Source organism: Triturus cristatus, chromosome 1_1, assembly GCF_964204655.1.
Source record: "Triturus cristatus chromosome 1_1, aTriCri1.1, whole genome shotgun sequence".
In the NCBI taxonomy this organism is placed as follows: Eukaryota; Metazoa; Chordata; class Amphibia; order Caudata; family Salamandridae; genus Triturus; species Triturus cristatus.
In genome coordinates, this window is record NC_140579.1 from 169,546,381 (window position 1) to 169,561,854 (window position 15,474).

At 45.6% G+C, this 15,474-nt stretch overlaps 1 protein-coding gene and 1 long non-coding RNA gene across 7 annotated transcripts in view; one reads left to right on the top strand and one right to left on the bottom strand.

The window, feature by feature from the left end:
* The window catches only part of LOC146869905 (vesicle-fusing ATPase-like), a 1,998,451-nt gene that overhangs the window by 693,697 nt on the left and 1,289,280 nt on the right, over positions 1–15,474 (top strand). The gene's annotated exons all lie outside the window — the stretch shown is intronic.
* Positions 13,200–15,474, bottom strand: part of LOC146869907 (uncharacterized) — a 127,303-nt gene continuing 125,028 nt past the window's right edge. Inside the window, exon 3 of the long non-coding RNA XR_014968436.1 lies at positions 13,200–14,992. This is a non-coding gene — a long non-coding RNA (uncharacterized LOC146869907). The remainder of the gene's footprint in view (positions 14,993–15,474) is intronic.

Consider the following 15,474-nt stretch of genomic DNA (forward strand, 5'->3'; position numbering starts at 1 on the left):
GCAGGGCATGTGCTGCTCTCGTTATTGCGAGTACCTTTTGGAATCAATTCTGCAAGGGCTTTTATGCACGCGCCTGCATGGACAAACATGGCTGCTCTTGCCATTTGTCCATAGCAGACAGCATGCATGTATCCGTAGGGACTGTCGACAGTCCCACGCCATTTTGTTGCTATAGCAACGAAAATGCCACTTCGCGTGTGCTTTGTTGTTTTTTTTTTTGCTGTCAGTGCCCCCGGGGAACAAGCAGGCATCCACTTCTGTGTTTTTGTTGCGATCAGCTGTCCTGCAGTTCCCCCAGGGCACAAGCAGGCCTCCACTTCGGTGTTTTTGCTGTAATCAGCTTGTTTTCAAGAGGTGTGTCTTCAGCTAAATTACAACGAACAACACACTGGTTTTAAAAACTTGTTTTCACATGGCACTTGCGCCACAAGATTGGTTTTCATTTGGCACTGTAAGTGAGAGGCACTACTAATACCCGATATACGGTACTCCGTTTCTCAACATTAGACTGATGAAGGCTAGGCAGGCTGGAATTAAAGCCTGCGACCTGTAGGTTGCAGAGATATCTTGGAAGCAATCACCTAATTTCTGTTTGCATTCCACCAAACAATATCCGACACGTAATCGACTAAAGAAGCATAGATTTTATCAGTTTTAAAAGGATAGGACGTGGAATGTTGCATGCTGGGATTTGGAACCTATATCTCACATGCGGCACAAGCACCTCGCCATCCCTGTCTCTGCTCTTTCTGGTCAAAACATTAATAAAACTTTTTTTTTATTCAAACAAGAACGGAGCATGTATTTTTTTTACCTTGCTGGAGAACAGGAGTCAGTCAGTCAGCCTCACAGAAGTTGTATCCTTCAAAAGGGCTGTTTTTCTTGCACCTTGTTTCAAGGCGCTGTGAGAGTCAAGCTCCGCAATCCCCTTCCTTTGCTCTCCGTTCTCGGTGGTGGGAACGGTGTACCGCGCACTCCACAGCAGACTCCCTCCGTCCTCCGCTTCAGGCGTGGCTCTGAGACCCCCTGCCAGACAGAAAACAGCAACGTGAGCCTGAAAACACACAGAGTGTGGGAGGGAGGGGAGGGGAGGGGGCGAGATGACAAGAGAGCCGGCTCGATAAATGGGTGAGGGATGGGGGTGGAGGGGGTGGGGTGGAGGAAGATGCTGGCTGTGTGGAGGTGGAGTACAAAATCCTATAACTCCTGTTTACCGTCGTCAGTAAGATGGATGGAAGGGTCAGTGCATGCCCTGCAGGTAACAATATGGCACCTTGTTGGTTACATGCTCAGTCATATAGCTCAGTGGGTTCCACATTGTTACCGAGTAGCTTCGCCCGAAAACATGCCAAATGTTTTAGAGAGAGTTATTTATGTATTGATTGTCTTAAGCACATATATAAATACGGGACCTAGATCTGGACTGCTCTACCACTCTCCTTGGGATCACCTTCTATTGCCCACATGCCTCAGTATCCGAATGCACCCTCGAGTACAGCCGGCCAGAATCAGTACCTGAGCAGATATGATTGTCCTCTTTTAGACGTACAAGCTAAATGTGCGGGAAGGAGACCAATGTACCTACGTCTGGCTTTCCACTTTGTCCGCACACGATTAACCACTGAAACCACATATCCATCACTGCCCTCATAGGCACTTATCTGAAAAAATAGCAAGTAAAACTTCTAAGACGGTCTGGGGTATGGCAGGGTTCATGTTGCACCAATGCTATGAAAAGAGGTAAAGATTAACAGGTATACAGCCCACAATTCTCAGTGCGTACAACCAGGCATTAAAGGATATTGCTAGTGACCTATACTGGCACTAACACTACAAAGGTTAATGCTTGTGCTCTGACGCAGCATAACTGCTGAGGCTAGGATCACAATCTGTTAAGCTTTTTGATACTACGTGTGGGCAATATCTACTCCTCCGCGTTCATCCCTGTGGTAAGAGCTCGTGAATAGAAGGGTGTAGAGAACTGGCTGTGGACTGACATGTCTCTAGAAGGGAATTTTGGTGAAGGCACACAAGGAGACCCTAATAAAACTGGTGGGGCTACAAGTGAAGGGCAATAGCTAAGCGTCTGTGTATGTGTTTGTGTGATGTATATCGTCATGTGATCAATGCCAGGCTTTGCTGAAACGCATCGTGGGAGACTGTGAAGAAATAAAGAAAAGACTTATGCACAAAGTAATGGTGTCTATGTCCTGGTGTCCACCGATGGGAGAGTGAGCTGCCACGGTGTTAAAAATTGAAAACGGAGTTATTTGAAACCTATCAATAATCAAGTGGAGAAACTGTTGCACAGAGCGCCGTTACAAGACTTACTAATATACCGCGTCAAGTACAGGTGCGTTGTTTTTTTTAAAGTTTTATATAGCGGAACTCGACTCAAAGGCATCAGAGCGCTTTACATGAGCACCAGTTGCGTTCACATTCATTGACTAGAGATGTGATGAGGATGAAGTGATTTGCCCAGAATCGCAGGGTGTTGAGCGCCCCTTCCGAGACTCGAAGTCGGTTCCCCAGCTTCGAGGCCGATCGCTCTTGCTGTTAGGCCACAGTGACATTGCTGCTGTTGGGACAGCAATAGGTCACTTAGTGTCAGGTACCCCACAAGACTTACCTTTGCTTGTGAAGCAATTCCGCAGAGACGACAGGAGCGCCCGCCCCAGTACCCACCTGACCCCCTTGGACAGAACCCAACAGGGATGAGATGGACGCAAGGATAGGAGCCAGAAAAGGGGAGTAGAGTTGTGGTGCGTGGAATGGAGCTGGCAGGATGTCTCGAGGACACTGGAAAACAGAACAAGAACCTGATTGGTAAGGAACCCCCGCTGTCGCACCTTTCTTACATTCTCTAAAACACACACAAACTTTATCCTGCCAGGACTCACCAGTGTTTCTGCAGATCACAGTCTCTAACCATTCGCGTAGCCCAACACCGAACAGGATAGTCCAGGAGAATTCCCTGCGATGTTGTCAATAATACGATGTCTTATTGTTAAACACGGTGCCTCTGCATGAGCACCCAGTACACCATTAGCATAGCGCTCCTGCGCTGGCCCCCAAAGAACAAATGATGTAGCGCTCCTGCGCTGGCTTACAAAGAACAAATGATATAGCGCTCCTGCGCTGGCCCCCAAAGAACAAATGATGGCGCTTTTGCGCTGGCCCCCAAAGATAAGTGACGGTGCTTCTGCGCTGGCCCCCACAGACAAGCGATGGCGCTTCTGCGCTGGCCCCCAAAAACAAGCGATGGCCCATCTGCGCTGGCCCCCAAAGACAAGCGATGGCGCTTCTGCGCTGGCCCCCAAAGACAAGCGATGGCGCTTCTGCGCTGGCCCCCCAAAGAACAAGAGTGTTTGCGCTCCAGCGCGGTCTCCACAGAAACAAGAGTGTTCGCGCTAAGGCGCGGTAGCAAGGAACCCAACAGGTACTCACGGAAACGGAGGGTCACAGGACACTTCTCACTCGGCGTGAGCCTCGGACAAATCTGAAGCACAGAGCCGGCGGGAAACGCGATGTATATGCGTTTCCCCCAGAAGTGCTCCTGTGTCCAGCAGTTGGCTCCGAGGACTAGACCGGGACTCCGCTTCCAACCGGAAGGGAGTATCCCGGCAGAATCGTGTGTGTTTTAGTGACATGTCGGGGAACGGCAACCGCCGCGAACCCGACACTTAGGTTTTCAGAGAGCTATTGTAGGAACAAACTGTCCAAAACAGCATATTTGTTAAGGCTTGTTGGACAGGCATTACGTAAGAAAATAACACTGTAATTACTGTGAACTTGAGTCGATGTTACTAATGTGAAAAAATGTTTGTTCCCCTGAGCAGGTCTGCTTCTGTAATTAAATTGCAAATCACGTTCATGAATTTATCATCGATAAATCGTTTTGTTCTGGGCTATATGTGCAAGAGCAAAGGGACATCCTCGGAACTTTGCCTTAAGTGCATGTATAAGTTAGGTTTTATTTTTAATGGCTGTTGATAGCAGCTTTTGTAAAATACTGTAATCCCTTTTGTTGTGTGCTGCTTAATACTGTAGTAAAGCTGATGCTGACTTTGATGTGTAATCTAAGCATGTTGATTAGGACAAGATACGCTGCTTCACAGCTGTGAGACTAGGCCTTTCTGAGCCACAATTCTCTTTTCCCATTGAGTCCCATCTGGATGGAATGAAAAAACATGTGAAGCTGATACTCTTAGAAGGCTACTTCATGTTAGTGATAGGCCAATCATAAAATGACGAATTTTTAGACCTGGGTCTGTGTCCGGCAGAGAATAATGCTAATTGTCCAAGTTTGCTTTCTGTTTCTGATTTTGTAAGTGCTTTTCTAGGACTTTATCTGTACCTGGTCCTCTGACCAGAGAAAGACCTTTCCGACCCTGTTTCAGTGCGTGTGAGGCTCCTGCCTTGCTCCAGCTTCTTCTCCCTTGTCCTGCGCTCTCTCTCTCGCCGCCTTCTCTTCAGGTTGTTTGGTATTGCCATTGTTTCCCTGCTTTACCTCTCTGTTTGCCTTATTTTGCTCCGGTTATCTGTGTGGTTTCTTTTTGCCATCTCTCTGCTTCTCTGCCATGTATACAAACTTTTGCTCACTCGTTTCTTCTCTTTTGCCTGGTGCTTTTCGCACCTTGTCACTCATTCTCTCTTCCCCTTTGATTCTTCCTCGATCTTGACTCTCTCTCTCCTTAACCCTTGTTTCTCGCATTATCTCTCAGATCTTCCTTAACCCACAAGTCTTAGTTTGTTCCTTGTTCGCTCTCTCTTTTTTGCACTTATTGCTCGATTTCCATTTTTGTCATTTTGCTCTTGCACAGAAGGGATTGTTTATAGAATAAACACTGCGAAAAACATTTACAATGCAATATGGCATTGTAAATGACAATGCCTTTTATGTATGTGTTAAGAAAACCTGCAAAGTACAAATTGTGTGTTTACGCACGCTTGCAGGTTTTCAAAACACATACATAAAAGGCATTGTCATTTACAATGGCAATAGCTCAAACTCTCGCAAAGTCGAGATCTATTGCATTTCAAATGCTTGTTGTTTTGTCTCAAAGGGAAGGGAGGCAGCACTCAGTTTCTTTGCGCACTTCAGCACACCTACTCTAGGGATACCAGTTTCCAATGTTGCTCCCAGCTGTTCACTAGTGCGGGTAAGAGTGACCTGTTTACGAAATGATGGGAATAATTAGCACAGGATTGCACTGCGCTCACCAACCAGGCGAATATATTTTTCGAGGCCTGAAATTGTCTCATTTGTTGCCAATGTGTAAAAGATTATGCCAAAATTCCCATATTAGAGCTTTGATGATATCCTGCCTGACCTCCTGTTCTATCAGGGTTTCGATTTTAGTTAGGGTTTGATTATAGCGTATGTTTGATTATACCAAACACTGAAAATACAAAGGTTCTTTTTTGTCAAATGTTTGATTATTAAACTCTGTTTATGACCGGTGTTAAGACCAGATTTTTTTTTTATCACAGTAGGGTTCTTCAAGTCAAATAGGCTTTATTTCGACATAAAATATCTTAAAAAGCATACATACATTAAAGGTCATTTTAGAGCATTTACTAAATAGAAAACATAAAAAAACCCTAGATATTCTAAAATTCAACATTTTTTCTACATTAGTCTAAAAGGAAAATTATTTAAATTAGCTAAAAGAATTAAAATCATGATTAAACAATTTGCCTAAGTCTTTTTGACCGTATTCGCCATGCCCAACCTAAATACTTCGAGGTGGCGCATGCGAAGAATGGGCGAGTGTCTGTAAGTAAAATTCGTAATGCCACGTTACAATGTCTAGTGCCCAAAGTAAGGCACATCGGTTTTAACCATTTCATTCGGGGAACCTTATAGGCGGGGCACTCGAATAACAGATGGGGGACAGATTCATAACGCTGAGGGCAAAATGGACACCATGGCGCAGTCTGGTGTGGTATTTTCCAGTGGCATGTGAGTTCCATAACCGGGAGAAGACCTATTCTGAATTTGAAATACAGAGATCTATCCCATGGGGCAGTAACAATGTCCAGGTACAGTTCTCTGATAGGGACATCTTTATGCTCCACAAAATTTCTGGTGGATTTGCAGATCGTTGAGGAAGAATTCCTTTTACTTGCCACCCATGTCCAATAAATTTGTTTTAGCATGGATTTGGGCGGGGCTGACTGTTGGTGCCATGCTTCTTCCAGCCCCAGATTTATAAATAGAGCCTTGACGTCCCTTAGCCATTTTATTTTTGCCCAGCCGGGGCAATTAATTATCTCCCGTAGGCCATCCGCATAACTTGAGAGCTCTGGCACTCTCCAGATGCGGGCCCACAGTAACAGGGGGCGTAGTTTTGCTTGATCTTCAATCGCCCGGCAACCCATGTCCAATTGCAGGGGTAAAATGGGAACAGAAGGACCGAGAGACATTAGGCTTCTCTGGAAGGCATTCTCAGCTCGAGTTAGCACTTTCATATTTGACATCCCCCAGAGCTCCGCCCCGTAAAGTGCTGCACTTACTCCTCTGGCGGAGTAAATATCCATTACTGCCGCTATTGGTCTTGTAGATGCTGCTCTCTGTTCTTTCAACAGGGCCCCAGTCACTCTTTTTAAGCTCAACAACATTTTGGTCAAGTGGCAGTCCCATTTCATTGTATCCACCAAGCGAATGCCCAGATAGTCAAACGTTTTAGTTCTTTCTAGAGCAACGTGCCCCAATGTTGGAGGGGGGCCAAGCTTGTGTGGGGGATTCAAAATGAGATACTTAGTTTTGTCTGTATTAATGCAAAGGCCTCGCTGCTTACAGAAGGTGTCAAATCCAGAAAGAAGCTGCTGGAGGCCCATCGGAGATTTTGACAAAAGTAAAGTATCGTCAGCAAAGAGTAAGGTAGGAATTAGGCGACCTGCCAGACGGGGTGCATCTGCTGGAGTCTGAGTCAAAAAATCCACCACTCCATTTACGTATAAGGAGAACAGGGTTGGGGCAAGTACGCAACCTTGTCGTACACCTCTGTTCACCTCTATTCTTGAGGTCTTTTGACCATTTGACCCCCAACGTATTTGGGCATAGTTATTTTCATGGAATCTCATGATCAAATGAAGCAAGTAGGGTGGCATACCCAGGTCGCACAACACTTTCCACAAGTTGTTTCTAGGCACCAAATCGAAGGCCGTGTGGAGGTCGATGAAGGCCAGATATAAGGTACCCTTTCCAATTGTGACGACCTTCCAGTAGATCATAAGTAGCCTTAGCGATTGTTCTATCGTCCCTGTCCCGGATCTAAACCCAGCCTGAAAATCCGAGAGTATCTTATTCTCGTCAGCCCACTGCTGGACCCTAGATAAGAGGACCTTGCCCGCCACTTTTTGGGAACAGTCTATTAAGCTAATCGGTCTATAATTAGCTGGGTCATCTCTTGAACCTTTCTTGTGCAGGGGAACCACCTCAGCTGCCATCCAAGAAGCAGGGAGGGGGGCGCCTGCCATGACTGCGTTCAATAGCGAGGCAATCATCATAGCCCATTCGCTTATGTCCATGCGGATAAGATCGCCAGGTAGGCCATCAGGTCCGGCTGCTTTGCGAGGAACCAGGGATTTTATGGCAATTTCAGCCTCTTTCCTGGAAAATAGACTCTCCTCATAGCTGCCGGCACCTTGAGGAATCTGAGGTAAAGGGAAGACCATTGCTTCTGTAGCAGGTGCAGTATACAGCTTCGAGAAGTGTGAGTGCCACTGGTCCTCGGTTATATTGCATGTAATGACGGTGTCCAGGGGTCTATGTTTTTTTCGTAACAGGTCCCAAAAACCTTTTGCATTTTTTTCTATGCTTGCTGCGCGAAGCTCCTGCCAGAAGGTGTCTTCCCAGTCTCTCCTGGCTATATTAATTGTGGATTTGTAGGACTTACGTTTAGCAGCTATTGCTAGGGCATCACCACTCTTTACTGCCATGATTAGAGCTCTTTTTCCAGCGCGGCACGCCTGTGAGTACCAGCCTAATTTGCCCTGTCGCTTAACATAGTTTTTGTTTACCTTGGGATTTGGTTTGACCAGGAACAAGTCCCCTAACGCTGTCGAAACCTCACTGAACATGGCTGCTGTCTTATGCGGGCTAGGAGGTTGATTTTCCAGGGTTTCAGAGGCTGCGGCAATAACGGCTCTGATGCAAGATAGTTTTTCTTCATCAATGGCCACTTTGTCCCATTTTAAACGTCTGAGACAATTGGAAGGGACCACCCCCCCCAATGACCTCTGCTCGAGTGCCGCAGGAGCTCCAATTAGTAAGCCGCTGGCCCTCCACCAATGTATTAGGGATAATGAGAGTGCATTGTGATCACTTTCCAAGGAAGGCAAGACTATCATATCCTCCAAGTGGGCCCACAAGGAAAAGTAGGGTTCTTGATATGCTCGCACATTTGTCATGACACAGTTCTGATTCTGTCAGAGTTCAGGATGTACCCTGTACTATTGCTTTAGATTGGCATCACTTTGTAGTTTATCTACAAATGAGTGTTTACATATTGGTGTAGACTACCTGAGTTTGCTATTACTTTAATTGATTTTCCTCCAAATTTCATCTCACAATGTGGTTTTTCAGTTCACCACTGTCTCTTTTCACGTTCGTTCACATCTCTCATCTCCATGCATAGAAAAGACGTTTTCAAATGTATTCTCCAACTCTTCTTAGTTTCTTCATCCCCATTATTATTTCTTGGACAGTCTCACATACATACATTTCCTTTAATCCCCTTCTAGGTTTTGCTCGGTAAACCTTGACAAAATGGCTCCTTCTTCTACAATTCTACCTTATACACTCCCTGCTCCACATTTGACATTGTAACTTATATGAGGTGGAGTCACACATGGACACATAGCTGACATTTTATAATCTTGTCACTATTATTTTCTGTTATGGTACTTTTTTCTTTCTTGTCAGTCCCATCTTCCTTTAACTTTGTAGTACTTTTTTTTATAAGTAGATTTTATGGAGTTTATGTAATGAGCAAAACTGGGAAAACAAAACAGTACACAGTGCATAGCATTCAGAAGATACAGTAGACAAAACAAAGTACATGTTACATTGCTTCAACTGCCGGTTCAATCAAAGAATGGCCACCACCTCTCCCAGATCTTCTTTTTACTGGGAAGCTCCTGGCCTTGTAGATTTGTTCCTTCAGATTGGCACACTGATCCATTTCAGTGCATCATTTGGCAGAGATGGGGACCCAGAGGACTTCCAACACCCACCAATGTCTCTCTTAGCTGCAGTTATACCTAAGCCAACCAGGGTGTGATCACCCCGACGGCCATCGACACCCACCTAGAGGCCCATTAATGCGATGTGTGGGTAGCAGTCAACTGGCAACTCTATTATTCTGGACAGAGTGGATAAAAATTGCGGACTAGTAGTGTTCAATATTCTGCAGGCCCATACCATATGGAAGAAGACAGATTCATCACTCATACACCTAGGGCATGTGGGAGCGGGATCGCACCCATTTCCCATAGTTACTGGGGAGTAAAATAGGATATGTGCAAGTATTTCAGTTGAACAAGGCGAGATAGGAAGGAATAACCATCTCCTGAGTGGGCATCCTGGCATTTTTTCAGTTGCTCTCATCTAGGGGACTTATCCAGCCCTCACACCTTTCCAGAGGGACGGTAAAGGAATACAGTGCATTGACTGATAGTGATATATAGAGGCACAAACCGCCCTCTAGGTTTAGTGGGGGCAAAATTATTGAGTTCAAGTATGTTGTATTTTGGTAGGTAAGTCACCATCAGTGATATATTGTCAGTGTGCGTCGCAGCTGCAGGTATTTATAGAATTGGGTCTTGTGTAGTCCAAATTCTTCTTGAAGAGTCTGAAATTTTTTCATTTGTGCCCCATCCTAGATGATGATGAGCCTCCAGATATCAATCAAAACTTCTAAACCAACTAAGAAAGCAGCTCTGGGGAGCCATCTGCCCTGCCATAGGAGACTTTCCTGTGTAGGTTTATAATCCCATTAGATCCAATAAGGGCCTGCCACCAGCCCAAAAGAGTAGCCTTTGTCAATCAATCAATCAATCAAGGAATTGTAAGCACGCAACTCACCCGTGAGGGTCTCAAGGTGCCTGAGTGGTGTGGGGGGGTTAGCAGTTCTGTTCACCCGAAGACTCAGGTCTTGAGAGTCTTCCTGAAGGTGTTCAGGGAGGGGGGGGCGCCTGTATATCTGGACTCGTTCCAGGTCTTGACCTTGATGTAGGAGAAGGATCTCCCTCCTGCTTTGGCTCTGCGGATGCGTGGGGTTTCGGCGAGGACGAAGTTGGCTGATCGGAGGTTTCTTTTGGGTACATGGAGGGTGATTCTGTCGTTGAGGTATTGGGGTCTGGTGTTGTGTAAGCATCTGTAGGCGTGGGTGAGAATCTTGAAGGTGACTCTTCTCAACGGGGAGCCAGTGGAGCTTCCGTAGGTGTTGGCTGATGTGCTTGTGTCGAGGGATGCCGAGGATGAATCTGGCGGCGGTGTTCTGTATCGTCTGGAGTTTGCAAAGTAGACACTTGTTTATGCCAACTTAGAGGGCATTTCCGTAGTCCAGCCTGCTGGTGATAAGTGCGTAGGTGACTGTCTTCCTTGAGTTGGGGGGAGATCCATTTGAAAGTCGTGTGGAGGATGCAGAGGGTGTAGAAGCAGCTGGAGGTGATGGCGTTGATCTGTCGGTTCATGGACAGGAAGGAGTCGAGTACGATGGTGAGGTTTCTGGCATGGTCCGTGAGGGTCAGCGGGCTGCCGAGGGCGATGGGCCACCAGGTGTTGTCCCATGCTGATGGGGTGGTTCCGAGGACTACGACTTCTGACTTTTTGGTGTTGAGCTTTAGGCAGCTGTTTGTCATCCAGGCTGCGACGTCCTGCATTCCTTCTTGGAAGTTGAGTCTGGTGGTGGCGGGGTCCTTGGTGAGGGAGAGGATGAACTGAGTGTCATCTGCGTAGGATACAATGCTGAGGCCGTGTTGTCAGATGATGGCGGCGAGGGGGGGCCATGTAGATATTGAAGAGGGTTGGGCTGAGGGATGACCCCTGTGGGACTCTGCAGTTGATTTCCGTGGGTTCGGAGAGGAGGCTCACAATCTGTAGGAGAGAGGACAGATCCAACTGAGAAGGGGCAGGGGAAGGCCGATTCCTGACCTACACCGGCGGCCGCCGCGGTTGGAGAGCCGGCGGGGAGCGCGGAAGAGGCAGACGGGCCTGAGGGGGTGCGGGTCAGGAGGTATGACACTAGGGGGCCCCAAATGTCGAGTGGGCGAGATCTAGCTCGCTTTGTGGCCTAAAGGTTTGATTGTGGGAGAGGGCTTCCATACAGGAGGCCTTAAATGCTCTGGAGATCCAGGCGAGAGAACTCAAAGTAAAAAGTAGGGTTCTCTAAGCCCCCAAACAGCCAATCGTTAATCACTTGGATTGAAAGCCCAGGAGTATAAACTAGCGTCATCCAATCCCATCCCTCTCTCATAAGTAGGTTGGACATAATTATGGAAGGCTATCCTCGGTGCTTTATTTGCCCACAAACAGGAACAAACCTTTATTGAACCAGGATTGTGGGATGAATAGGGGAAAGTTTTGCAAGACTTCGAGAAGTTTTGGCAGAGCTATCATTTTAAAGAGCAACCCTGGGCCAAGACTTTAAGGAGCAGAGTCAACCATCTGGTCCTGTCTCAACAGACCTGGTGTAGCAGTGGTGTGAGGTTGAGGCTCTAGGTCAGCCCCAGTTCGAGGGCAATATACATCCCCAGTTACTGAAAGCTGAGTCTGTGGGTGGGGAGACAGGACAGCCAGTCAGTTGTGTCCCGATCTCCTAATAGGGGCTTTGCACTACTCCTAATATATTCTATCTCCTTGGATCTCCCTCTAATTTCATGCATTTCTTTCTTAATTTCATTAAGTCACACTGCTGTGTTTTCCTTGTGCTTTGTATATGTATTGCTTTTCCCTGTGATTGAGCTGTTGTCAATAACTTCTCCTTAATTTTCGTATTTGTGCATTTAACTATCTGGTCCCTTATTTGCGAATCCGTCAGTGGGCCAAATTCACATGTAGTGGATAATCACTCAAGATGGCAATATAGGTAACAATCACTCAATTTATTGCTTGTACCATTGTGAAAAACGAATGGCATTCAAACACAGCGTTTACTTTAGTGATTAAGTGCTTTTCTAACTTTCGTAATGACACGTCATATGTATTTGTAGGTACAGAATCCACACTTTCCAATGCAATCTATCTGGACTAATATGGCCTGTCTCCTAAGCGGGTGGTAGTTGTCACCCTTTTGTTTTTTTAGGAAACCATATAGGGTATTCCTTGGTAGCTGGCTCTTTTGTTCATCACTAGATGTTGTTGCTTTCTAAGCATCACATATGCAGAATTGAAGATAACCGGAATCCTTACTACGGGAACCTCCAGCCAGCAGCCCAAGTTTTTTCCTCCACATCCTTTAACTGCCCCACCAAGTTCTCCCCAAGTGTTCCAAGAGTAATACAGAGTTCCAATTGAGAGATTCGGAACTTCTAGAAACAAATGGCAACTCCGCTAGCACATTTTGACAGATAACTTAATCTCACTGTACCTCAGTTCGCTTGTTTGCCATAATTGTGAGCATTAACCAAGCACTAGATCAATGACTGGTTAACCTTTTACAACTAGATGGACTGCAAAATATTCTGGCCAGATTCTTGATGCTATAGACACGTGTGAACGTGGCTTACACATTCAAAAGTTGGTTTTGTGCTCATAAAAGGATTTACTTCCATGAAGATTTTTGTGGGACCACTCACACTGGCGGTGGGTAGTGGTAGTTCCATGTAGTTCCATGGCTAGAATACCTTCTGAATCTGTGCCCGACGGCAAACCTATATGCATGAGGACATTCACTAACTCCTTTCAAACCCATTTTCACTGTGAAAAAGGTTAGGAATGTACTCTTGAGAAGGGCAAGAGTAAAACGTTTTCCAGGGTGGGAAGGGACCACACCCGCCCAAAAATAAGGTTCGGTGTATGGCAAGAAGTTTCTACATGAGGAAAAAGATTTTCTCATTGATGAAAAAAACATTTTAACATATTGATGTGTAGAAAATAGGCCTCAGCTAGGCCTACCAGTGCAAGGGGTTCGCCCTTCTCTGCACAGAGTCCTCAGACTATTAGAAAGAAGTTGGCACAGAAACTGAAATAGAAAATACATAGTTTATTAAACCTCATAAGGTGGAACCACATTCACCCACCACCCTGTGGTGCCGAATGAAGGTAGCACACAGAGTAGAAGAACCATGGGTCTTTTATACCCACACAGGGGCTCAGGAAAAGGGCGGTGCAAGCATACATGAGAAGAGTTACATACATAGATGGTCATACAGAAATGCACCGTCAATAGCAAAGGAGGAGCTAGCAGTTGCTGACTCTGGTAGAAACAACCTGATAGTTACAGACTAAAAACCGATGCATGGACAGTTCGATATTCCTGCGCATGTGCAGGGTAGCAGAGTCTAAGTATAGCCAGTCCTTTAAACAGAGCACAAGGGAAGACAAAATGGCTGCCAGAAATACAAAATGGATTCCACAAAATGTACAGGATAGCCTCTAAATACCAGATGGATTCTGCTAACGCTAATTTAATCGCAGCCAATTTACGACAGACGACCCTTTTAGCGTTAGCTGAAGACATCTCCCATAATCCAGTAGGAAAAATGAAAAATATGCATATTAATTTTTAATAAAATTGTATTTTTATTTTTTTTCATATATTTCCTAATTCATTGCTAGGTGGGCATTTCTCATTCTAAACATTGTTAAGCGGGTATGTATGCGGTATAAACAGAAGTACAAAGGGAACAGAGAATTGGGTCATACAGATAGCAGGAGAGAGTAATTACTATTATCAGACCAGAATTATTAGCTTTCTAGTCCTAAGCAAATCCTAGAACCATCCAGTAAAAACATTTTCAAGGCTCCTATGCATTTCAGTTACCATCAATTTCAACTTCAAAAATATTTTCGCTAGACTTTTCCAGTGTTTCCTTTATGAGGGCTAGAGTATCTATCATTATACCCAATACAAACATTAAAGCAGTCAGACATATTATTTACAAAAATGATCCTGGATCCAGAGGACCAGGAGAACTACACAGGACCATGAGAATTAGGACGAAGAGCTGCAAAGGGTTGCTCCTCCTCAAAAATGGGACGATCAATGGGGTACATTTTCAACAAAAAGAAAAAGAAGTCCTTGGGAAATTAAAGCCGCTGTACAACCAACCAGAGGGGAGTCTTCTCCCTGTGTCCGTTTGAGCCTCACAGGCAGGCTCTTGTTGTTCCCACGGTGGAGCTGCACAACTCGCAATTGAGGAATCATGGCCTAGTTTCAAGGGAAAAGTTTCTTCTTTCAGGATAGGGCAATCACCCACCAGGGCAAATGCGCTCAGCGATCCTGTCCAGTGTCTCAGGCAGTGCACCAGTTTTCTTCATTTCAATCTAACAGGCACCAGAGACACAGCACCTGTACCCTGAACTCAAGTCCTTCCCTAACTCCTGTATTGCTCTGCTGGCACACTGCTCTTTCGTTGGGGCCATAGATCTTGGCCAACAAAGGTGAAAACTTTACAGCCACTTTAGGACCAGGATTCAGAGGCCTGATGCTAGGATCTCTGAGCAACCCTTGTTTCAAAGGGGGTTACCTCAAGCAAAAACTTTCTCGCCTTCCTGGTCGGTCTGTGACTCTCGGCTGGGCATCAAAAGCTTGATCCACGATTTCTCCTTTCTGATTTGTGACCCCGTCTTTCGCCCAAGATAGTATCAGGGGTACTCTCATCACAATGCTTCCGGCCTTCTACCTTCACTGAGGCCCTGGTTGCCAGTAATGCCTGTGCTGGTTACCTTCCCTTTGACTTCAAGCTGGACTGGTGCTGACTCCTCAAGCTGGATCTAATGTCCGCGCCCCTCTGGCAATGGTTGTAAAGCAGCAAATATCTATTGGTGGACAGAACAAAAGGTCTTTAGACAAGGCACAGAAATAATCTATCAACAGAGAGGATAGTCTCAGAATACTTCCTAGTCCAGGGACGCCCCATATATTAACAAGGCACCCTGGAACCATTTTCATATATGTGAGAGTAAATAAAACAACAGTCTGGACCTATTGGCAAGTATAAAAAAACTCTTTGGTGAACTGACAAGAGTAATACGTCACCCAATCCCAAGCAGCCAAGGAAGTCTGTGTTCATTTACTAAATTCTGAGGAAAAGGGAAAAACAATACAGACATACTCCAAATCCTTACATTTGTATATTCCTACCTTTATCATCTAAAGACCCTCAAGAAAAAGGGAAATGTTCTACACTTTTACTCGTAGACTTTGCATTACTTGTACAGGACTGCAGACACTTCTAAAATGATTTCTCTTAATAAAAGCACCTACATTGTACGCTTAGGACCATGCTCTCATGTTATAG